This window comes from Solanum pennellii, chromosome 9 (assembly GCF_001406875.1).
Source record: "Solanum pennellii chromosome 9, SPENNV200".
Lineage (NCBI taxonomy): Eukaryota > Viridiplantae > Streptophyta > Magnoliopsida > Solanales > Solanaceae > Solanum > Solanum pennellii.
Window position 1 is genome coordinate 54,443,166 of NC_028645.1, and position 27,456 is coordinate 54,470,621.

Sequence of the window (27,456 nt, forward strand, 5' to 3'; positions counted from 1 at the left end):
TCTAAACATGTGAAATAATGTCACAATTTGAGGTGAAAGTTGTGAGATTCCCTTATGCAGTTACGAGAATAGATAAGAATTCAATTACTGAAGCATCGGAGCTTGATGTGTTAGTTTATATTTATTTATAGTAAGAATTATAATAAGACTTTTTGTCTCTCTTCATATAGTTGAATTCTTATTTTATTAGCAAGTTGCTCTAAATTCATATTTGTATTTTGTATGCTCAAATGTTCAGTTTCACTATAGAGACAAACAAAATGAAATGCCTAATTATCTTGCTCATGTGTACCTTTTTTTTTTCTTTTCTCCGTACTTATAATTTTTACATATACATTAATTTTCATCATTAAAAATGAATGTGATAAAATAGGATGTTTACTCTTTTCTTTTCTTTTTATGGAAAAAAAGGTGAAACATATAATATTAGATTAATGGTGGATAAGTTATGTATGACAGAATTAAATTTTATATAAAAATAGTAGTTATTCATAAATATCCTGATTTTTAAAATATAAATGCTAAAACTTTTTACATCTTAGTTTAAAATATTTATAGTTAACTTATTAGTTTAAAGTGTTTGTGGATAAAAATTTAATACAATACTTAAAACACATTCATTAAAAAAGTTGAAAGGTTTTGTTTTCCTTCACTCAAAGTTAATCTTACACTATCTAGCATTATTCTACCAATAAAACGGAACTATCAAGAAATTTAATTTAGATAGTTGTTATTTTTCCTTTTAGCTTTGCAAACTTATTTTTTGAATTACAAACAAAGTTTATTTTATTAATTTCTCATATTATTATCTCGATGCATTCACTTGGAGGTCAGAAAATTGGAGTGTCACAATTAGTTGTAAAACAAAGTAAGAAATCTCAATTAGACATATTTTATTATTAAGTAGTATTATCTTTTAAGAAATAATACACTCATTTGTTACACGCGCAAAGCGCGTGCCCGGAAACTAGTATTTATATATATATGAAATGAGGTTTCTAGCATATGATGTTCTATGAAAAGTTTTAAATTTTCCACTAAATTTACCTATGACAATGCGATGAATAATAACTATGGGCTTGTATAAGACCTCTGAGAGGTCAAGTACGCCATGTTACTTCTAGGTGGTGCTGCCCGATCATGACAGTCTTGTATTTGAGACCTAAACATTTAGCAAAATTGATTTACTTTTGTTGTTTGAATATAATTTTTTTCAAGCATTCACACGTATCCTTGGCAGTTGAGTAGCCCACAATAGATACATGCTTTCTTCGGTTAATGAGCCTGAGATCCAAACTCCTTAGCAACACATTTTTCTCCTTTCAATCATAAATGGTGTCATTATCTTTTGCATCATTTTCAACCGCTACAACTTTCCTGGCAGTTTGTCCAACGAAACAACTATTTTTACTTGGTTCATAGATGAGATATGTTAGTTTCATCCCCTGAATCAATTTAGATATTTGTGTTCCCCATATGAGGTAGTTTGCTGGCTTAAGTTTGATGGAGCAAGTGTAAACGAGTTGGTGTAGTGAGGAGGTCGACATAGTACTGGTAAAAGGGACCATTGCAATTGACATGTGTTTTTTTTTAATCAATACTAAAAGAGTGAAAGAGCTTTTATGCTCTGATACCATGTAGAAATCTCAGTGTAGGATAATAGAAATCAAGGATTATATTGATGAAAATAATGTTGAGTTACAAGCTCCTTATATAGGGAGACAATTGTAGAGTTCTACGTTAACTATATTTAGAGTCCTACTACAATACTTATTACTACTACTACTACAATAATAATAATAATAATAATAATAATAATAATAATAATAATAATAATAATAATAATAATAATAATAATAGTACATGATCTAATCCTAGTTATAATATAATATTAATTAATATAAGTATTCTAACTCTAGTGTGACTCTAATTTTACAACACTGGTGTAAACTCGTTGCGTCAGCTTAATTGGACCTGTTCTTTTGACATGTTTCCATTTGATATTAATAATTTTGTCTATATAAAGATAAAAATACCCCTCAAATTATTTTATTTATTTTCTTGATTTTATTTTTTATATTTGTACTAGAAATTTTATTTTAATAAACTAACTCACAAATTTTATCATTTAGAAAGAGTTGACTGTTAATAAATAAATGCAATACATATCGATAAAATATGTGAAATGTGAGTTCTTTAACATTTACTAACTAAAAATGTAAATATATCACCACAAGACATTTGTGGTGTTAATTTAATATATTATTTGTTGATTTATATGTGGTTTCTAATTATTTGTATTTTGAAGAATTTATAAATTGTAATTTTTATGTGCAAATGTAGATGATTTATTTGATCTATTATTGTTTACCATATTTTTTGGTTTTAGAGTAGATGGATTATCTATTCTAAATTGAAAATTAACGTTTTAAGTGATTAACTTATTAGAAATGATAATTGTTTACCCTCAAATAATTCAAGTTAGAAAATAGAAAACATGATAACAAAATTGTTTCTCTTGCTAGTAGAAGGTCATAAAAAATAATATTGTCCCGGTAGTTGTCTACCTTGATCAATTACATAAAATAGAAAATATCATAATAATGCAAGGGTATAATTGGAAAGATGTTTTTGTGTAGAGTTTTAATCCAAACATAAGATGACGTCAAAAAGTAATGAACCAAACACTTGATAAAAAAATATACTCTGCATTATAAATTCTAGCACTTCTAATCCCTACATTACTAATTCTTATGTTATTAGTCTCCGCATTATTTTTTCTACCAAACTTTCCGTAAATTCTCAATTATATTGTGCCACCGTGCCCAAAAAAACTCGTAAATTCAATTGGGCATCCCCAATTCAAGATCAATGTATACAAAGTCTGAATCCTAAAGGGAAAAAAATTGCCAAAAATTTCAAAAGGGTACATCAATTTCTTTTTTAACCAAAAGGGCGAAATCGCTACTGACATAGCAATTTTGTTTTCACACCGTTAAGCCTGTTAAAAGATCAAAATCGCTTACTTACCAACGATTTTGTCCTTTCTTAAAAAAGAAATCGCTGGTCATGCAATGTTTTTGGCGGTTTTTTTTTAAAAAAATTAGGCTGCTATTTTAGTGGGAATTTCTTCTCTTTTTTTTTTTTTTTTTATAAAATTGCTGCTTTGTGTGGAAATTTTTTCCTTTAAATCATTGACTTGGTAGCTATTTTAATAAAACTAACTTTTTAAAGAAAAATATTGCTGCCAATTACTTTTTTAAAATTTTTTTATTAATTGTTGGTGATTTTTTCAAAAAACAATTAAAATTATTGCGGTGCAGCATTGTTATTAAAAAAACTTTTTGTTTCAAAAATCGTTGCCTAGACAACGATTATTTATTAAAAAATAATATTTTCATCAAAATCACTGCCAAGAAAATCACTAAAAAGCTGCCTTTAGGGTTGTTCATGGTTATATTTAAACAATCAAATTGAATCGCAATTCGAACCAAATCGATTAAAAAAACAAAATATGATTGGTTTGGTTAGGTTTGATTTTTGAATTTTGAAAACGGATACTATTTTGTTTGGTTTTGATTTGACAAAAAAAATATCCGCAAAAAGTAACCAAACCGTTAAATTACATATATATATTTGAGAAAATGCATAAGTACCCCCTCAACTTATTTCTGAAGTGTCAGAGACACACTTATACTATCTTAAGGTCCTATTACCCCCTGAGCTTATTTTATAAATAATTTTTCTACCCCTTTTCGGCCTACGTGGCACTAGTTTGAAAAAAGTTGTCAACACACGATGGGACCACAAGATAGTTTAGTTATTTTATAATTAGTTATATATTATTCATAAATAAAATGTAAATATTTTATTAAATTTTAATTAATTTAAGTGTTTAATTTTAACATTTTCTTAAGCCAACACTTAAATTTCAGTCTAACTTTTAAAATCGTAATTCTAACTCCACAAAAAAAATTATTATTTAAGTGATTTTTACATACCTACCTAACAAATTCATAGTGCAGTTCTTAAAAAACATATATATGCACGCAACTTTAGTCTTTGCAATTTTCTTATATTTAAAAATTCTCAAAGTAGTCTTTTGCTCCTTCTCTTCTTCTTTTTTAGTCATATCGGTCTTTTCTTCTCCATCTTCTTAAAGTTCTCAACTTCAAATACAAGAAAAAGTGAAGATTGAAGGTAATTTTTTGTATTATATTTTTTTTTTTGATTTTCTCTAATTTTATCTAGAAAGCATGACTTAAAAACTGAAATTTTTCATATTTCTTTTTTCTATGCGAATTTCAGATGAAACTACCAATAGAGGTTGAAGATTTGGAAGTTCAGCCTCAAGTAGAAAATTCTACAATAGATAAAACTCAAGCAAAAGGTAATTATTTTTCAAAAACTTCTTCTTTGAACAATCCTCTGAATCCTATGAAGAAATAAAAAAAAAATCTGGACTCGGGAGAAAGTGCTAGAAAAATCTCTGAAGTTTAGGATCATTTTTCAGAGATTACTAGTAAAGTGGGTGAAGTGAAGGCAAAATGTAACTATTGTTTCAAAGACTTTGCTTGGACTAGTAAGAATGAGATTTCTTATCTTTGGGACATTTACTAAGTGTATGAAATACCCTTTCAAGTCTCACTACAACAAATATGATCTATAGCTATAAAATTATTAGTTACGATATCAAATCTGTCACTAATTATTCGCTTTTAGTATAAAATTTACTTTTCATGCTTAAATATATGAGACACATACTTTTAGTGACGAAACATAAAAATTCGTCGCAAAGTTTTGTCCACTAAAGTTTTCCACCAAAAAATTATTTGGTGTCATTTGTTAAGTAGTGTTAGTCACGAATTTAAAGTTATCAGTGACACATTATTTCGTCAATACTAGTATGACATCAAATTCGTCACTAATTATTCGCTTTTAGTAACAAAATTTTACTTATCATGCTTAAATATATGTGACACATACTTTTAGTGACGAAACATAAAAATTCGTAGCAAAGTTTTGTCCACTAAAGTTTACCACCAAAAAATTAATTGGTGTCATTTGATATGTCACTCACGAATTTAAAAGTTATCGGTGACACATTATTTCGTCACTAATAATGTATCTAATTCATTAAAAAATATATTTTTCTTATTATTTATTAAATTTTGGGCATAAAAAATTTTCATCTAAAAAATATGTTGTTACAATATCGACAAATCAGAGTTCACAGTTAAGTATTATAAATTTTAGTTATGAAAATTTAGATTTAATTATGACATTTATTTCGTCACTATTAATATAAATAATCGGTGATAAATATTTTATTGTCTTTACTAAATCTGTTATTTAGTGACAACAAAAAAATTGTCACAAAATATGTAAGGTGTTAAATAGTGACGACTTCAAATTTGTAGTTAATAATTCAAATGTCTGCTACGAAAAAATTCATAGCTAAATACAATTTTTTTATGCTACAATTGTTTATAATTACAAGTAACAACTTACAAAAAAAAATAATACAAGTGCTTCATAAGAAATAAAACGAGTCTCGTTAATTGACAAGTGAAAATATTAATACCAACAAATTTGATCGATTTTGTAAAAACAAAGAAGTTTAATACATCAATTTTCCTAAATTATCTAATTATAAAATGCATCATTTGAAAAATACAATCCAGGTTATAAGTATTGTGAGTGGGGCACGGTTCTACCACTAGATCAGTGATATTTATTGGTTTAGCACTTTTATTTTTTATTTGTTAAACTTTGATTGCTAAGCATGATAAAAAAAATATAATTTCTCAAGTGTGTGCTAATTTTTTTTTGTGTCTATTTATTTGTGATTGGTTAAATACCTAGACTAAGTCGATCTAGTTGCTTTTATCTATAAATATGTACATATTTAATAGTAATTTCAGATATGTACATGTAGAGTAACTATATAGAGATAACATCGACTTAAAAATTTAGACTTTGCAAAGCTGCAATATATTTCATGAATTTCTATTAACTTTTCCTATCAGTGTGAAAATTGAAATAAACTAAAAAAATGAAAGCACAAATAAAAAAAATGAACAAACTAGGATTTCAAATATATTATGAATAAGTACTATAGCTATAGGTATCGATGTTCAACTTGAATCGATTATTCATTTTTTAAGGGAAAATGCACAAGTACCCTCTCAACCTATACCCAAAATTCCAGAGATTCACTTATACTATACTAAGGTACTATTACCTTCGTGAACTTATTTTATAAGTAATTCTCTACCCCTTTTCGGCCTACGTGGCACTAACTTGAAAAAAAAAGTCAACCAGCATTGGAGCCACAAGATAGTGCCACGTAGGCTGAAAAGGGGTACAAAATTATTAATAAAATAAGTCCAAGGGAATAATAGGACCTTAGAATAATATAAGTGTGTCTCTGAGATTTCAGGCATAGGTTGAGGGGGTACTTGTGCATTATCTCTTTTTTTAATAAAATCAAAAATTTAATTTTAAACAAATTTATAATTGTACTGAATAATTTTTAAAATTTACAAAAATAAATAAATAAAATGATAAAATCGTACTGAATATATTTAAAGATATTAAAAAGATACACGTTTAATTAAAATATAATCTACATTTGAAAGAATTGTAGGTGATAAATTTCATGTATTTGTGTATGAGTATAAATAATCATATAATATATTATTTCTACAAAAGTTATATTTGAAAGAAGTGAACGAAGTACAACATAAAAATTAAATGAAAGACAAGAGACAGTTGATCTGATGGTAAACACTCTTCACTTCCAACCTTAAGGTTGTGTCAGGGGCCGAAAAAAATTGAGATATGAGATATATATGTATATCATAGGAAAATAAATCATTTTTATAATGATAAATTTTATTCCTAATACATTTAAGAACAAAATAATTTTTTGTACATAAAATATAGTCATTAGTGACGAAATTAGATTTTGTTCAACTATGAAATGCATATATCTTTAGAGACAATTGATTTTGTCACTGATTGAAGTAAAATAATTAGCGACAATATAACTTTGTCGGTAGTAGTAACCTTCCTAGTGACAAAGCATACTATTAACTAAAACAAATATTCTTGTAGTTAATATAATACGTTTAGCGATGAAACACTAAATCGTTTTTGTATACTTATAGAGACACACATTTAGTGACGACTGAGTGATGAATTATTTTTGTGTCTCACAAAATTTTTAGTGATGAAATATGATTTATAAATGACAAAATTATTTGTCCCTGATAATCGAATTTGTTGTAGTGTCTGTTGATAAAAAGTAAAGAACTCTTAAACCTATTAAAAGTGGGGGACCAATAGATTTGGAGAAGGTTGTTTATAATGTCACCAAAGTGAGAAGGTCCATTGCCGAGTTTGTTATAATCAATGGATAACCATGTAGAGTCACTGAGGGTGAAGGCTTTATGAGACTAATATCATTTATTTTGTCAAATTATGAGTTGTCATCTCAAATTACATTTGCTAGACAATGCTTACAAATTTATCAATATGAATAAGAAAAAGCTTAAAGGACTTGTTAAAGGTCAGCATGTTTGTATCACTAGTAGCACATGAAATTCACTCCAAAATTTTATGTATATAGTCATTACTGATGATGAGTGGAAGTTGCAAAAAAAGATTCTAAATTTTTTTCAAACTCTAGATCACAAAAGTGAGACTATGCTATTAAATCTTGTTTGTCAGATTGGGAAATAGAAAAGCTACTTACATCAACACTTGATAATGCATCAATCACACACTTAAAAGGGAGAATCAGTGATTAGAAATGTGTTATCATGGAAATTAATTTTTTACATGTTAGGTGCAATGTCCATATTTTAAACTTGATTTTGAATATTATCTTGACTGAGGTGGAAAGATAGAGCATCCATCTTCAGAAGACTGGAGAGATGTTAATGTATTCCTCATGTTTTTAGAGATCTTCTATTAAATCACTTTCGAATTTTCGAGTACTTCACATATTACTTCGAATATTTTGTTTCATGAGCTTTTTGATCTTCAAAGAATAATTGTCAATTATTCAAAGTGTGATAATTCTCTTTTGACTAGTATGTCTAAGAAGATGAAATGTAATATTAGGGTGATTTTGATGATATGCATATGTTGTTGGTTGCTGTTGGGCGTTGGATCCTCGTTTCAAAATAAAGTATGTGATTTTTTTCAAGAATTATTATATTTCTGTGGAGGGATATAGTAAATCTGACAGAGTAATTGATACTTTAATTAACTTATATAATCATTACAAAAATTCTATTGATGGAACTCTCGTGAAACTGTTGGAGATAAAACTGATACGATGAGTGAAGTTAGTGTAATAGATACTTCTGATGTGTGGCAATTCTTGAAAAAGAAAATGATAATGTTGATGATAAATTTGATCTTGACAAGTATTTGAAGGACGATGTAGAGAAGATAATATTTTAACTTGGTGAAAAGTTTCATTTGAAAGATATCCAGTTGTCTCTAGAATTGCAAGAGATTGTTTCTTCAGAATCTATTTTTAATGCTGGTGTTCGTATATTTGATTGTTATCGAAATTCTTTGCCACCAAAGACAGTTGAAGCTCTTGTTTGTACTCAACAATGATTACGTTCAGCATATACATAATGTAAGATTGAAGATCCTTTATAAGAAATATAAACTTTTGAAATAGTCGAAAAAGATACTACTTTTCAACTTACTAGTTACATGTTCTCATTTCTTTTGTTGGTTTTGAAATTTTAATTTCAAAAACTTGAAATAGTTGCAAAAGGTATTACTTTATAGCTTATTAATTCTTTCTTCTATTTAATTTTGGCTCTTAAAATTTGATCCATAATAGAAGTTTATACTCTTTTCTTATTGTCTTTTCTAAAAAAAAAAAGGTAGAGCATATTTATGTTTGTAAATATTACCTGACATACTGTATTTTTTTTTCTAGAATATTCGGACACAATTTTGAGTATTGAGTAATTTAGAGCTCAAGCTAAACTAAAGAAGATAATAATTGATTAGTTCGGAGTAATGATTTTTTTTTTGGTCTATTAGGAAAAATTCTCAAGTGCCACTACATGCAAGATTTAATATGTTATATCTCTATCCAAGACAACTCTGCTAGTATTGATATTTTACTATTCATATGAATTGTTTTCTCTTTTTAGAAATTAGTCTTCTAACAACGTAACAAATTTTTTAGTTCTCTTTCAGTTGTTTTATGACTAGTTTACTTAATAAAATTTACAATAGTTTTTCTATGGATTGTTTATGTACTATGAATTGTGTCTATCGAAATGCATATCCCTCAACAAACTATATACTTTCAAATCGAAATAACTAAAAAAGTTGAACAAAACTAAATCAAACCAACAATAGCCAAATCGACTGTTTTTTTTTTAAAATTTCGGTTTGGTTTTAGAAATTTAAAAATTGATTAATTTTTATTTAATATTAATTTTAACCAATAACCTATTCAAACTGAATCATGAACACCCCTAGCTGCTTTGGTAGCGACTTTTAAAATTCTTTTTATACGTAAATGATGGTATTGAAGTGATTTTTAAAAAACAAAATAATTTGGATTTTTAAAAAAAAAAGAAAATCACTTAGTGAAATCTTCACTAAGAATTGTAAAGCATTTTTTTATGGTCAAAATAAAATAAAAACTCACCAATATTTAATATAATTTTTTTAAAAAAAATAATTAGCAGAGATATTTTAAAAAAGAGAATTTTACTAGTACTATTGGCAGAATAATTTTTTCATTAAGAAAGTACTAAAATAATTGCTAAGGGAGCGATTTTTTTTTAAAAAAAAATTCACACAAATAGCTGCTTTTCTCCAAAAAAAAGTCCCACTAAAATCACTGTCTAGGTAGTGGTTTTCAATAAAAAAATATTTTTTTGTATAAAAATGTTACATTGACATCAATTTTCTTTTTAAAAATTAAAAAAATATATGAACAAAACTGTTGATAGGTCAGCGATTTTAAGCTTTTAACAAACTTAACGGCGTGAAACAAAATCGATTTTCAAGTAAGTTCAATGAAAATTCTCTCACAAAGCTTTACTACTTTTAAAACAAAGTGCTGTAAAGTATAATTATATTTCAAAAAAATTTAACTTAATTGTCCAAATCAATATTTTTTCCCAGTTTTACCAGGTTCATGTCAAACGCCTATTTTCTCTATTACCTACTACTAGCTCATTTCATCCACTTATTTAAATGTCTAAAAAGTAATTTAATTTTAAATTCTCATTAGCTTTTTAATGAGATAATTTTTTAGGTACAAAGATATACACAAGCTATAAATTTCAAAAAACCTTAAATTTATACCCCGCTAAAATCCCACACATTCCCTCCGATTTATATTTGGTGTTTTTACTTTATTATTTTGGTTTAAAATAAGTGGTATATTATGCAATAAAAATACAAATTATCTTTTGCAAACTTGTAACAATTTCAATAAGTGATTTCTTATGTAATCAAGAAAATATATTAAATAGATTCTATTTAGTTAATAACAAGTTCATAAAAATAGTTCTTATTTCCTAATCGTGATTATATTTCTTAACATAGTTTTTGTATTAATTGTTTATCTTATTATGAATAATTATATTAAATTAGTACTTGTTAATTTATCAAATTAGGATAAAATTAATTAAAATATTCTCATCTTACTCTTATAATTTTTATTTTGTAAAATAAAAAAGTATAAATAAGTCACAAATAAATAATAGTTTAAAAGAGTAAATCAAAATAATTGTTGTTCCTAGTTATGACTTTTTTTAAAGAACAAGGGGATGATTTTTAAATGGAAAAAATATATTTTATTTATTACGACAATTTGTTTGCACTTTTCTAAGATGGTGCATATTCCAATGTACACACCAAAACAATTAATTATAGTGTTTTTTCTTTTCACTGCTAATCCTGATTCTCCCATCTCTAAGCAAAGCAGCCACACACAACATAGTCATTAAATAAAGTTGAAGTGGACTTTTTAAACCTACACGCCTCAACGTAAAATGCTGTGTTTTGTGCCCTATTTTTGTTATTCCCTCGTTCAATATTACTCTTGTTCGAAAAGTTTCATACATCACAAATAATAAATAATAGAGTAATATTATAATATGATTTTTTATTTTATTAAATTTAATGTTTGAAAAAAATGTTAGATGACAATTATATTTCATCTGTTTCTAATTATTTGTGTATTTTATTAAATTAAAAAAAATATTTTTTAATTTACTATCCCTTCAATTTATTATTTTAAAAAATGACAATTTTTTTGAGAATTTTATGTTTTAATTTATCCACTTCATAAGTAAAAAGGGCAAAACGGTAAACTCACAATGTTAATTATATATATTTTTAATAGATATATCAGTTCAAAAGTGAATAAGTAATTAAAGACAAAAAAAGTATTTAATGATAATAATATAATAGAAATAAAAAATAAATAATTTCTTAATTTTTTAAATTTAAACTAATATTATTGGACAATTATATTTAGTATTGTAAAAAGTTATTGTTGGAGCAGAGAATATAATATTTTCTTTCTTTAATAATAGTTGCTTACTCCCTCTCCCTCAGTTTACCCTTTAATTTTCCTTTTTTTACTTGTCCCTTTTTACATAAAATATAATATTTTCTTTCTTTAACAATAGTTGCTACTCCCTCTGTTTACCATTTAATTTTCTTTTTTTACTTGTTCCTTTTTACGTGTTTATTTTAATCAATTAAAAATTATAAATAATTTTATTTAGTGTACATTAATTAATTATTTTGAAAAAAATATAATTATTTAAAAATTTTAAAATTTTAATTTATTCACTGTATTTTATTCTTGAGATTATTATACCTTGTGTTTCAGATCAAATGATTCTTAATTATTTATTTTTAATATTATTTCTTAAGATTCAAAATTCTATAATAATATTTTTTTCTCAAAATTAATAAACAAATAAAAGAATGAATACGGAAAAACAATTCTTGAAAACCAGTACTGAAAACTAATAAAACAAAATCTGAAAAAAACCAGAAAATAACGTCACAAAGTAAAGATGAAAACTATCTTATTCACTTTTCGCCTGACTTTACTATGCATGCTTGTTCCCTTTATTTTAATTAAAAAAAAAACAGATATTATAGTGCAATCTCATAAAACTATTTTAAATTGTTATAAGAAATAAACAAATTGTTATAAGAAATAAACAGTATACTGTAAAAGAATATAGATCAAAGATATGTAGAATAGAATTAGAGATGTCATTATTCAAATGTCTTTTAAGTGTAGTTTATAATGGATATAAGCAGTTCACATACATTAAGTAAATGAACAGTTCAAATTTTAATGAATTTACAACACTTTTTCTAAGAAATAATTCATATATAATATGCTTCGTTAAAATCTTAATAGGAAAACAAAATATGTCCTGAGTGTTGCCTTATTAAAAATCTATTAAGCAAATCCAATTGAGACAAGACATGATTAAGGAAAAGAGTACAATGCGTATTTCACTCATATGATGAAAACTTTATTTGACATCTTGGAGATAATGTATTCCAATGTTATATCACAACTTCTCAAATATTGACATGACAATGCCTTAGTGTATAAATCTGCAAGATTGTAATTTGAACTGGTCTGTTGAATTTCTATCTCACAATTTTTTTGATGATCATGTATGAAAAAGAATTTAGGTGAAATATGTTTTGTCTGGTCTATTTTGATGTGTCATTCTTCAATCAAGTTATACTGTCACGACCCAGAGTACACCTAGATGTGACATGACAAATAACATCCTAAGATGTCCTAAATAAGTCACTTGACATAAACATGACGTAGTAAAATACAATTCAAGAGATATAATCAATATAAATCTCAAAACATAAGATGACATAATTGATACCAACAAATAAGAAAATCATAAAATGACATAATTGATACCAACAAATAAGAAATAAGCGGACCTCTAATAAGTGTGATATAAGCCTTTCTAACACCGTATGAGTCATTGTGACGTAACTCATATACAATGCACCATGTACAAGTCTGAAATTCAAATGACTATAAAAGCAAATAAAGTATCCATGACTGCCCTCGGACCATGATGACTCACCAATCCAAGCAATCAAGCAGAGCAACCCTGATAAGCACGTCTGGGGCGGGGGGAGCATCACACCATATATTATAAGATAATATAGACACAAATATATATTAGTACGGTGAATGTACTAAGTATGGAGAAAATGCAGAAAATGTAAGCATGATGATATCCATGACCAAGTAAACATAATAAAAGCCCTAAGAGAGAGAAAATCATAAATCACGAGTAAGGTCAATGCATACTTAAAAATCATAAAGAAATGCTTTCATTAGATTTTTTAAGAAAACATAGTTCATTTGTGGATATTTACATGTAACTGACAATAATACCATATGAGCTATAACATGAAATTCGATATTGACCGTCACACCAAATGAGAACCTACATGTCATGGTAGAACTCTGTTTCATTAATTATTGCTGTAGTAGATCCACTAGTTATGTCATTTCAAACAATTCTACGAGGCTCATAGTTAGGGACAAGGAGAATTCTTCTAGACACTACTAAAGATAGAGACTACACCTCGAAGTCCTCTCAATTCTAAGTAAATCCCAAAGAAAAAAGACATAGCCGCAATCGTATCAAAATACTTGGAAAGACAACAATAAAAAGAATCAATCCAATCATAAGTTCATAATAAAGTAGCTCATTTTAAAATCATGATTTCATAAACTTGTTCATAAGTCACTTTGTTTTGAAGTATCTAAATAATGATCTCTTTCATATGTGATAAACCTTTCACATATCATTAACACTTTATCTTAAAAGCATTGTTTAGTCCTACCTCATCATTTTCAAAAAACATGATCATAATTCATAAATTCATAAGCATAATTCATATCAATAAAATAGGTATAGGCATAGGGACGTGTTTATGTGAAATCAATGAAAACTCATGTAATTGTATCAAATCATGCATAATAAGATTGAAGATAAGTAATTGAATCACAGTAAAAATTGAATTAATGGAGGATCACATAAAACTCTAAGAGAACTAGGTGAAATTGAATTGAAGATTTGAGTTTTCTTTTGGAACCCAATCGATGAAAGAGATTCACTGGTGAATTCCGACATACCTTAGAAATCAAAACCCAAAAGAAATGGAGAAGAAAATATTGAAGTTCTTGAAACCCTAGTTTTCTTCCTTGGAGCTTGAAAGAGAATTGGACAAGAAATTCTTTGAGAGAATTTGTGAATTTGATTAAATGGGACACAATGATTTAGGTGTTAAAGAGTAAAAATATTTGTAGGGACAAAACGACATAGTTTAGGGGTTAATTAGGCAGGAAAATATCAAAACACCTTTAATACAAATCTGTCGGACAGGGTCTACGGTTGGACCTACGGTCCGTAAGACTTTCTACAGACCATCCTGGTCAACTGTAGAACTCGTCACTGAAACTCAACATTTTTTTGAGTTCCACGAAACCCTTCTTATGGTCCGTGGAACTTTGTACGGTCTATAGGGCCAACCCCCAAAACCTAAGTTTGTGCCCGAAATCTCACTAAGTTTGCATCACTTCTACAAATCCATTCTATGGTCTGTAATATGAATTTGTACGATTCGTTGTGTTCATCCATAGACCATCATCAATGACTTGAAATTTTCCAAAAACTCAAATTGGTTCTTAGGACTTCCTATCTACGACTGATAGAACTTTCTATATTAGTAGGTCAACTCGTAGAACTCGCTTCAACGAAAATTTTTGTTACTTTCCTTCCAATTCGACTTTTCAATTTCTGAGATGTTACAATATCTTCCTCTTGAAAACACTCATCCTCGAATTAGACTCAGCTAGCATGAATATAGTATAGAGAGAGATCTAACAACCCAATATGCATGCATATCACATAAAATGTACATAAACAAGAAGAAATCACTCCAACCTTAATCATGACATCAAAAATCAAGTTTCATGAACATGCACGCATATGGAAAGATGAAATGACTAAAATGCATAAATTCGAATGAATGAACCGTGAGGAACTAATACCTTAATCTAGAATAGGAGTAGAGAGAAATAGATAAGGATACTTGGACATCATATCGACTTTGATTTTTCAAGTTGCACCATCAATTAATTAATTCCTCCAAAAAAAATTCACGAAAGCAACTTCTTTATTTCTCAACTTTGGAACTTGGTATTCCAAATTTCAATCGGAACCTCTTCATATGATAGACTTTCCTTAATTCCAAGAATTTCCAATGGCACTATGATCGTCAAATCTCCAACACACTTTTTCTACAATGTGATATGCAATATCGGATGTAGTGATACTAACTCGGTAGGTAACTATAACTCATAGGCAACTTTTCTAACACGCCTCAAAAATCTGATATGAGCCCATATATCAGGGACTAAACTTTCCTTTCTCTCTGGATCTCATCACACCCTTCATGGGTGAGTTTTCAAGTAAACTCAATCATCAACATCAAGCTATTTTCTTCTAACATCGGCGTAAAATTTTTGACGACTTTGAGTCATATTCAACCTTTCTTGAATAATTTGAACCTTTTTCATAGATATATTAACTGAGACCCTAACAAAACGACCTGATCAGCGTTGAACCAACCAATATAAGACCTACACCTCCTATCATATAGATCATCAAATGGATCCATTTGGATAATCGACTAATAATTATAATAACAATAATTATTATTATTAAAAGCAAACTCAATCAATGAAAAATAATCATCGATTACCCTTCGGGTCAATCACACAAGCTCTTAACATATTATCCTAAGTCTGAATAGTAAGTTTGATTTCTCCATCAGTCTGAGCATGAAAAGTTGTGCTAAACTTCACTTGAGTACCAAGACCCTTTCGGAAAGACCTCTAAAATTGAGACGCAAATTGAGTACCACGATCAAAGATAATGTATTAAGGCAGTCCATGCAATCTTACCATTTCCTAAATAAAATTCTTCGCATAATATTCAATAGAGAATTAAGTCTTCACTTTAAAAAAATGAGTTGACTTTATCATTCAGTTCACAATAACCCAAATTAAGTCAAACCAACTATGAGTACGAGGTAAACTCTTAACGAAGTCCATATTCAAATCTTCCCACATCCAAGTAGAAAGTTAATATCTTGATTCAAACCACCCAATTTATAATGATAAAATTTCACTTGCTGATAATTAGGACACTTAGACTTATATTCTTCAATATCCTTCTTCATCCCATTTAACCAATAGACCTCTCGCAAATCACAGTACATCTTTGTTGCTCATGGGTGAATAGAATAGCAAGAACTTTGACCTTTCACAAGAATTTAATTCCTTAAATCCTCAACATTTGGAGCACATAATCAACCTTAGTATCGAAGGGCACCATCCTCTCCTTGAGAAAAAGCTTTAATGAATTTTTCGGAAACCAACATCTTCAAATCAACCATAACTGGATCAAGGTCTTGCTTAGCCTTCACATCCGACACGAGACACGATTCCAAACCTATTTTAACAACATACCGCCCTTATTAAAATCGACCAAGCGACCACCCAATCAGGACAATATATGAACATTGCGAACTAACTCGTTCTTACCATGTTGAACATGAGTAACACTTGCCATCGATAGTTGACTAGGAACATCTGCCACCATATTTTATTACATGGATGACAAAGGATAGTCATGTTGTATTCTTTTAATCAATGCAAGCCATCTCATTTGGTAATGATTTAAGTCTTTTTGGGTGAACACATATTTCAAACTCTTGTGGTCGGTAAATACATCCACATGAACACCATAAAGGTAATATTTTTGAATATTTTAAGCGAAAACCACCGCATCCAATTCCAAACCATGTGTTGGATAGTTCATTTCATGTACCTTTAGTTGCCTTGAAGCAGAAACAATGACTTTCCCATGTTGCATTAAGACACAACGAAGACTAATTCTTGAAGAATAAAAATATACCACAAAACTATTCGATCCTTTTGGTAAAAGGGCTGGAATCTATCCTACAACTCTTGGAAACTCTTCTCACAGAGTTGTGACTGTAGAAATTTCAACTTTTTGGATAAACATCGTCAAAGGAAAAGCAATAGAAGAAAATACTTTCACAAATTTCTATAGTAACCGACCAAACCCAAGAAACTACGTATGCATTTGAAGAAGACAAAGGTCTACACCAATACTTTAATTCCTTGGTCTTCTTAGGATCGACTTGTATACCTTCATCGGACACAATATGCAAAGGAAAGCAACTAACCTCAATCAAAACTCACATTTGCTAAACTTATCAAACAATTAACTATCCTTAAGAATTTGAAATACAATTTGTAAATTCTCAATATTGCTCTTCCTCACTCCGAGAGTCAATCATACTACAAACTAAATGGTATCACCAAAAATTTAGAGTGACCATACCTAGTTTGGAAGCCATTTTTAGAATGTCACTTTTCTCTACCTTTCATTGGTGATAACTCGTCCGAAGTTCAATCTTCGAAAAGAGAATCCCACTTTAGATCGGTCAAAAAAATCATCAATACACATAATAGAATACTTATTTTTTTTACTATAACCTTATTCAATTGTCAATAGTCAATGCATATACGAAGATAACCATACTTCTTTTGTACAAGCATCATCAGAGCACCCCATGCCTGAGAGTACCCGGATGAAACCCTTAGCCAACAAATCCTTCAATTGATCCTATAACTCTTTAAGTTCTACCAGATTCATTTGGTAAGAAGGAATAGAGATAGGTTGTGTATTTGGAGTAGGTCAATACTGAAGTCTATTTTTCTTTAGGAGGGAATACCAGGACAATCATTAAGAAATATCTCTAGAAACTCATTTACGATCAAAATTGACTCAAGAGTAGGGGGTTCAGAACTCGTATCCCTAACGCAAACAAGATGATAAGTACAACTCTTTGAAATTATTTTTCTATACTTTAGGTACTATATAAACTAAACCTTAGGCGCTGAATTTCTCACTTTTCCATTCTAAGATAGGTTTGTTTGGAACCTGAAATATAACCAATCGGGTCTTACAATCTATGAAAGCATAACAAGATTGAAGCCAATTTGTCCCAAGAATAACATCAAAATCTAACATATCAATCTCTACCAAATCAACATGGATGCCTCTATGAGAAATAGAAACAAGATATTTTTTATAAATTTGTTTAGCAATAGTAGAATCACTAATTGGTATAGAGATTGAAAATGGTTCTAAAAGGACTTGAGGACCACATAAGGAGTCACAGAAGAAAATGTAACACCCGAATCAAGTAACACATATATATTGTGATGAAACATTTTCAACAGACCAATCACAACATCTAGAGAACCCTCATGATCCTATCGAATTTGAAGTGCATAAAAACATATTTTGAAGAGGAGAACCCAAACCAAACCACTAGGCTAAGCTTGCCTAATCATTTTTCTTAGTGAGAAAAGGTCACTCTCTCACCTTGTGACCACTCTTCCCACAACCATATCAAAAATCTGTATTGGATTAGAACTTTACCGAATGACTCTTGCCATACTTGTGGCAAGCTTTAATAGAAGGTCCACAACCACCGTCTCATTCAGGCCTAGGGTTAGACTCCCTATCTTTGTTGAACTTTGAATTCGGAAAACGTGAAGAACCTTGACTAGATAAATTTTGCCGTAATTGAGGATGTCCATGTCCATCTGACTTAGAATTAGAAAAGTCACCATCATCAGTCCTTCACCCATTAGACTCCCAAGATTTGTTCTTTAGATTTTCCTCTTCAATCTATTGGGTATGTATCATCAAACGAGAGATACCCATCTTCCTAATAAACACCTCGAAAACCAGACCTAGAAAAAAATTACAGAAACTTACCTAAACTAGTTAGCCACGATAGGGTTCACATGTTGTGATAGGGTCCACAATCCGTTTGACTTGCCCGTGGTGTAAAGTTAAAATCCACCAGGCCCAGACGTCAGACCACAAGACCCTTCACGGGCCGTTGTCCTGAAGACAGACCATGGCATCGTCCATAGTGCCTTAAACAGTAGCCCTATAAAGCCTAGCCCTCATACCCTCTCATCAAAGTAAGGACCACTGGGGACCTTCACGGTCTGTAGTACTGAAGACGGGTCATGGTGGAATCCGTGGAAGTTGAGGCACCCTAGACAACCCCTTAGAATTCTACGCCTAAGTGAGGACCACAAGGACCTTCCTAATGACGGGTCATGGGAACGTCAGTGAATCCTAACCAGTAGGCCTCCCAAACGTGGGCCTCCTGATCTCAGCCCAAGTGGTCCTTTACATGGGCCGTGGTAGTGGCTCGTGGACCAAGTCTTCAGAACCACAGGACCAAGTGAAGACCATGGGAGTCTTCACGGTCTGTGGTCCCTTTCATGGTCCGTGAAAGTGGTCGTGTTATCAGTTTAAGTCAGAGTCTTTGGTCTTTTCCTATTTTGTAGGACTCCTAAACTACGTCGTTTTAATCCTAAACTACATGGTTTTGGTTAGTTTTAGCCTAGAAACATAACTAGAACTTACATAAGTCAGATCTTTCATCAAAACTTAGAAAATTAAAACCTAGAGAGAAGAAACAGGCGTAAAAACCCTGTTCAAGAACACAACAAGATTCCATCAATTACAGCCCCAAAATCGAAAGATTTCTCCATGGAATCCGTCACCAGGTATGTGGGATTTCACTAGTGGATTCCTTTTTCTCAATAAGTCCCTATGAATTCAATCACATTCTTGATTATTTTATCATAACTAGACCTAGGAGTTCTATAACTTCAACACATTATCATGAGTTAGTTATTACATGTTTCAAATCAGATTGTCATGTTATTACTTCATTTTTGCATGAATTTCAGAACCCTAGTTATGTATTTCTTTAGGTCTTTTGATTTACACATGAGAGGTTTGATATTTCTGTATTTTCAGATATACATACCTCAGTCTTGAATATGTCATTATCATCATATCAATGTGTATATATTCCAAGTTTACATGTTAGTTTTGAGATATCTAGTATATTACAACAACTCAGTCACAATGTGTTAGTCATTTAGTCTATTGGGAGCAGCATAATACTGAGTTTGACAAGGGTCAGTCACCCATATAGTCCTAGAACTACGAGTCACATAGGGTGTAAGTCCCTTATATAGACATCATTTTAGTGATCACACTATCATGCCTCTACACCTTTGGCCGAGTGTAGTGGGTCCTCTCGATGGGGCATATACATCAGACTTTACATTTATCTCATGTGGTTTTATATTGGTTATTAGTAGCTCTCGTAGTTCAGTTAGACTCTATTGCATTGATCAAGTTACTATTCAGTATTAGCATGTTATAACTTGGTCGTTACATTTAGTTTAGTTATGTTCAATATTTCAGTATCCTTATCATGTTCAGATTATGTTACTACTTTATTGCTTTGTGCAGTTATATGTTATTTCAGCTTTATACTATCTCTCATACTCAATTACTTTCAAGTAATGACGCATACTCTATGCTACATCTTCTCCTGATATAGGTTCAGGTCCTCAACAGTCAGATCAGACATAAGTTTGTACCCGATCTTCAACTCAGAAACATAAGTGGTGAGCCCTCATTCTTCGAGTACTAGTGACATGACTATTTTTTTTATCACTTTTAGTCTTTAGTTTTCAGTTTTTCTAGATTTAGCTGGGGTATGTCCCAGAAGATCTAGTCTGTTTAGAGGCTTATTTCAGACATAATTAGTTTCAGCTTTAGTTTTAGAGTTTTATTTCTCTTTTTATTCATACTCTCAGCTTTATTGCTTTGTTAAGTTATATGTTATTTCAACTTTACTCTATCCCTCATTCTCAATACCTTTCAAGTACTGACACATCTTTCCACTAAATCTTCTCATGATGTAGGTTCAGATCCTCAATAGTCAGATCACGCATAGGTTGGTTCTGGATCTTCAGCTCAACAACATCCGTGGTCAGACGTTATTCTTCGAAGACTAGTGACATGATTATTTTTATTTCTTTTAGTCTTTCGTTTTCAGTTTTTCTAGATTTAGTTGGGGCATATCCCAACACTTCTAGTCGGTTTAGATGCTTATTTCAGGTATAGTAAGCTTCAACTTCAAATTTTAGAGTTTGATTCTCTTTTATATTCTAACTCTGAACTTTCATATATTAAGATTTAGTATATGGGTATTCCCCATGATTTCAAATTATTTCATGATCCTCACAATATTTATTGATTCAATTTACTTTGGTATGCTTATAATATACAACAGGGTTAACTTAGGGTCACTTGTGATCCTAGGTCCTATATTCGTGCCCGGGGGTAGACTCGAGGTGTGACAAACATGCTGGTGTGACACTCTTTGACCACCAATTTAGACACACTAGGCACAAACTTACTCATCCTTGACCTAGAGTCGACAATCAAGGTAGTAGAAAATATAGTATATTAAGTGAACTTCAATGCATACGATTTCACATTGATATTCCCTTGACGAATATTGATGATCTCAAGCATCTTCGCTTCCTCATTTAATAGGAAAGAAACGATCAAGTAAAGCCCCTTTGGATTTCTCCCAATCAAGAGGACTCACATCAATTACCCTCTCTTCATTCTTTTTGTTGAACAACACTTCAGAAACACAGTTAAGTTGGTAGGCAACCAATTCTTCCTTTTCTACCAGTGCAACTCCCATAATCTCCATAAACTTGTGTATTTCCTTAACAAACTCTTTTAGATCTTCACCAACTTTTTACCCAAAGAACTCCGAGGAATTCATCCTAGTGAAGTCCCTCACATTATTGCAGTTGTAACCATATTTGTGTTCATGGGAGCAACAACCTCTATTAGTTTGGGATGTCATAGATTGAGCCAACACTTAAAAAGTGGTTGGAGATTTTGCATGAGACACTTGTCAAGCAAAAGGATTGACCGACACATGACAAACTTTAATCTCCAAATCATTACCTGCATTCCTTATTTCATTAAGTCTTTGAGAAGACATATCCTGTAAAGCATCGAACAATAGTTAAGAGAAAAACCTTTATAGAGAAGATCTCTAAACTTTAGAGTAGTGAAAAAGTGAAATTTCCTAATTGCCTTGTAGCCTCCTATTCATAAATGTGATGCCGTTCACACTACTGAACAAGACTTTACTCGGCTCGCTTGTCAAACATCCTAGGACCTTTTCTAAAATCTGATGCTCTAAATACCTAGTTTGTCATGATCCAATGTACACCCTAAACATGACATATCAAATAGTACCTAACATGCCCTAAACAAGACATTTGACATAAATATGAGGTAATAAAATACAATTCAAGATATACACAATATGTCTTAAAACATAAGATGTCCTAAACAATACCAATATAATACATAAGAAATAAGCAGAGCACTACTATGTTTTCCATAAGACTTTATAACATCATAGGAGTGGTTGAGACATAACTTATACACCGTGTACAAGTCTGAAACCAAAATGACTATAAAAGCAAATAAATTATCCATGGATTTACTATTGTACCATGAGGATTCACCAATCTAAGCGCTCAAGCGGAGCAATTCAAATTAAGCATGTGCAGGAGGAGGAGCATCAAACCATATATTATGAGATAATATACGCACAAATATACATTAATATGTTGAATTTTACTAAGTATGAGAAAATGCACAAAACATAAGCATAATGATATGTGTAACTTTAAACATTATATGCATGACCAAGTAAACGTAATGAAAGACTTTAGAGAGAGAAAATCATAAATTACGAACAAGGTCGAGGCATTATTTAAAATTATAAAGAAAAGCTTTGAATAGGTTTTGAAGAAAACATAGTTCATTTGTGGGATATTTACCATTAACCAATAATAAGACCATGTGAGTTATAACATAGGTTCTAGTATGAACCTCACACCGAAAAAAGGAATCTACTTGAAAAGGTAGAACTGCATCTCGTTCATTACTTTGATGATGGATCCACTAGCTAGGTCATTTCATACAATCCTAGGTAGCACATAGTTAGATACAAAGAGATGCTTCTACTAACAAATGACTAACTTCTGCTAACGAAAGATCTTCCATCTCAAAGTCCTCTTGGTGTGAAGTAAATCTCAACGGAAAATCAATAACCATAATCGTATAAAAATACTTGGAAAATCAACAAGTAAGACTATAAAATCAATCATAAGTTCATAATAGAGTAGCTCCTTTCAAAACCATGATTTCATAAACTAGTTCATAAGACACTCCCTTTTCAAGCATCTAAATCATGATTTTTTTTCAAATATGATAAAACCATTCACAAACATTGATACTTTATCTAAAAGCATACTTTATCTCACTAAGTTTGGATCACTTCTACGGATCTCTCCTTCAACCTGTAACGATTCTTGCAGTTTGTCCTGCTTATTTGTACAACATCATCTCGGACTTGACATTTTCTAAAATCTCAAATTATTTCCTACGGCCCATAGAATTTCATACAGTTTGTGCATCGACTCATCATTCATAGTTCAACAAAATTTTCTACAAATTTTCCTTTCTAGTTTTAGAGGTGTTACATATACATGTAGATTGAAATTTTTGCGATTTGAGACTATCCATTAGTCGTACTAAATTATTTAAAGGCACAAATGATTCTAAGCTAACACTAAGTCTATCATAACAATAAGATTCAAATAACTACTGAATGTCTTTTAGCGAAAGATAACAATAAACAAATCTGAAATAACTGAATAGTCAAAATATAATTCATTTGAATAAACCATAAAGCAAAAACTATTGCCTAACTTTCTGAAAGGACTTATTAAGATGAGCTGATGGAACAAGCCCCCAGCTAACTCAAACAGCCTAAAACATAAATACTAAATGAAAGAACACTACATTCTTTAGCGACAATTAATTAGCAACTATCGCTAAATATGTATTTTTAGCGGCATGTATATGTCCCTAACGGCTTTAGTGATATTTGATCTAATGACACTTAATTAGTGTTGGTAAAAACTTTAGTAATCTTTATTAATGTGTCTATTTATTGCCACTAAAATTTATTTTTGTTGTAGTGGAACTAACAATAGTTCTTGTCCTTAAAAGATGAGGATTTACCAAACTCTACTGATGAGAGGATACAAAATCATACTAACAACGACTTGAATACTAAGCGTTTAATATAGTTGAAAAGACTATGTGATTGATACTTTGAATGTACCGAGTATGTGAGATAAACATAATGATCTAATAAACTAAATATGATATAAGGAGATAGATATAAAACTTAAATAAATAAGTTGATACAGTGGCCTAGTAATAAGCATGTAACTAATCGACACTTAAATGAGCAACTAAAATACAAGGTCTTTCAATATCTAATTGATATACTTATGCTGAGCTAACCATAATCCAACCTGTATGTACGAGCACTGTCTAACATGTATCCACTATGCTGATATTGGAAAAAGAGTAAGGTGTTACTCCTGATGGATAATCCTTAAACCTGCGGTTACACATAGTTGTATGACTTTTAGAAATTTCTAAAAGGTCTTAGTGGTAACTGACAGATGAACCTTCATCCGTATATCCACTTGATGCTAAGTAATACTCCCAACTAAATTATATTAGTAAAATGCATAATACTGGATAGTTTAATTACACTGAAAGTTGAGTCTAAAATAATTTCACTTAATATGAAAGCATTATATACATTTGGAACTAAAATACCGAAGGTACAACTGATCATGAAAAATTCTACCAGTCTGAATAAAACATGTAATTTAACCAATACAATCTCAAAGAAAAAAATATTTCCTATTCGGAGGTCTAATGAAAACAGCTAAAATATCGAATTTTAGGTTAAACAATGTATTCATGGACTTTTCTGGAACTCAAATATGAAATAAGTCATGTTTTTATAGGAACCTTAGATTCTATAGAATTTAATTAATTGAAAAATAATGCTTTCATTGGGATTTCATGGTAAATGATATCCATTGATGAAATTCTACATAGATGAATGGAAAAATCTTGATAGAATCTTTGAACTCAAAGCATGGTAATGAGGAACCCTAGTTTTCTTGAAGAATCTAGAGATTTGAAATTTGAGAAGAGGATCTTGAATGATGAAATTGACAGTCTAACTCTAATAAGATGTATGAAATCATTTACAAGAGTTTCCAAAGGTTTTAGACAAGAATACTGATACACCCAAATTACACCTCCAATAAAAAATATAATGTGCACGTTATCAAATATAAAACCTAATAAGATTAAGAGTCGAATCCCATCAGAAATAAGGTGAGAACTAATTCATATGTGATTGTTTACTATTGGTTTGTTATTTAACAATGGAAAGGAAAAGTTTGGGAGAATTTGAATGCTTTGAATTATCAACATATAACTAGAAACTTTCAACAATGTTAATTTTAATTGAAAATTTATAATTAGATTATGCTCACCAAGGCTGTATTACTTATTTTTGGTTCTTACCAAATTCAACCTTGTAAAGCCAGTTTACCAATTTATTGAAATAAAAGTGGTAGCCTCAAATCAATGACATTTATAAAATGTTGGTTAGTCTTTCTACAACATCAATTATTAAATGAGTTTGAAATCTTGAATCCTCGTATTAACTTTTTTCCTAGGTTTTACAGATTTTCCTCAAAGAAGTCAAACCTATGGCAGGCTTTAATGTCTACAACCATTAGAAAACAATTGTCATACAAGAGCAAATAAGATATACAATCACGGTATCGATTTTATTCAATAAGCAACCTTTGTTTAGGTCAAGTTGTCATGGATTCTAAAACCCTAGGTTGTGGGTTTTAACCACTCGTAATAATTTAAAGTATATCATGCATTGCATTCATTGAATAGGAATTTACTTACAAAAAGAGGCAATCACACAAGCTTTCATTTTGAAAATCAAGTCTGAACAAACTCTCGTTCAAGCGTACCGTGTTCTTCGCTTAAAAATGATAAAATAGATCCTAAAAATACTATTTATAGTTCTACTATGTATGGAATTTTAAAATCAGAAACTATCCCCCTTAGGTTCACCTAACGCTTCACCTAATGGCCCGTCACAGGTGTGAAAGTCCATTGCTTACTTCGTCGCCCCTTGTCTGTGGCTTGGTAAGAAAGACCTTCATGATGGTCTTCTTGAAATCTGTTAGAGGTGTGTCAATCTGTAAGGTGGATCGTCAGAAGCCACTTTTTAACATCTCTTGTGTTAGTCTCCACTGTTGGAGCTGGCAAGCTTTCGGAGATATGATGGTTTCCCATCATGAATTTCTTTTGTCAACACTTAGAACTATTTAACTTATTTTTATATTTTTCATCATTTTCTATCTAACATAATAGAAAACCCATTAAACGAACACCTCAGCCGGCCTCTCTAATAATTCAACAATGTCGGCCTGAGATTAATGAACTCAAGCACCTTTGTAAATCTCACATTAAATAATGTCGGCCTAAGATTGATAAACTCAAGAACCTTTGCTTCTCTCATATTAAAAGGAAAGAAATGATCAAGAACCGGTCCTTTAAATTTATCCCCAATAAAGAGGACCCGCATCGACCTCCTCTCTTCCTTGCATTGGTTGAACCAAACTTTAGCCACACCTTTGAGTTGGTAAGCGGCCAATTCTGTCTTCTCCACCATAGAAAATCCTATTAGTCGCACTATATTATATACATCATCGATGAACTCTTGAGGATCCTCATAACCCTTCACAACTTGAGATAACACTTGGGAAGTGTCACAGTATTCGACATGAATCACTTGCTCCCCCAAAGGATCAATGGAAACTTGAGTAATCTCGGGCTCCACATTTTCGTTGTCTGCATTCCTTTCCAAGTAAGATCTTTGAAGGTCCATATGGTGAAAAACATACAATACTTAGGAGAAGGATCTTTATAGAGATAAACTCTATGACACGATTTTAGAGTAATGAAAAAATTTAAGTTTCCTAAATATTTTGTAGACTCTTATTCATAAATATTACGCGCTTCACATTCATGAACAAGACTCTATTCAACACGGCTTTTCAAACATCCAAGGACCTTTTCTAAAACCTTATTCTCTGAATATCACGTTTGTCACTATCCAAAGTACACACTAGAAGTGACATAGTATATATGACCCCGAGAGGACCTACATTAGCCACTTGATATGCATACACCATAACATAATAGAAAATATGAGAAGTTAAAAAGAACATCTTATATCATAAATTATTTTGACATAAATCAGAAGTATAATCATAGTATTGACAAGCCATTCTAATATATCAAACGAAATGGTCGAGAGGTAAACCCTACACTACGTACAATTTATGAAGGCTGAAATATAAGAAATAAAGTAAAGGTG

At 30.4% G+C, this 27,456-nt stretch overlaps 1 long non-coding RNA gene across 1 annotated transcript; it reads left to right on the forward strand.

Moving 5' to 3' along the window:
* The first annotated feature begins 4,100 nt into the window (after window positions 1-4,100).
* LOC114078613 lies at window positions 4,101-4,610 on the forward strand. Its single transcript, XR_003580263.1, has 2 exons — window positions 4,101-4,200; window positions 4,309-4,610. It is a non-coding gene; the product is annotated as an uncharacterized LOC114078613 (long non-coding RNA).
* The last annotated feature ends 22,846 nt before the right edge of the window (window positions 4,611-27,456 follow it).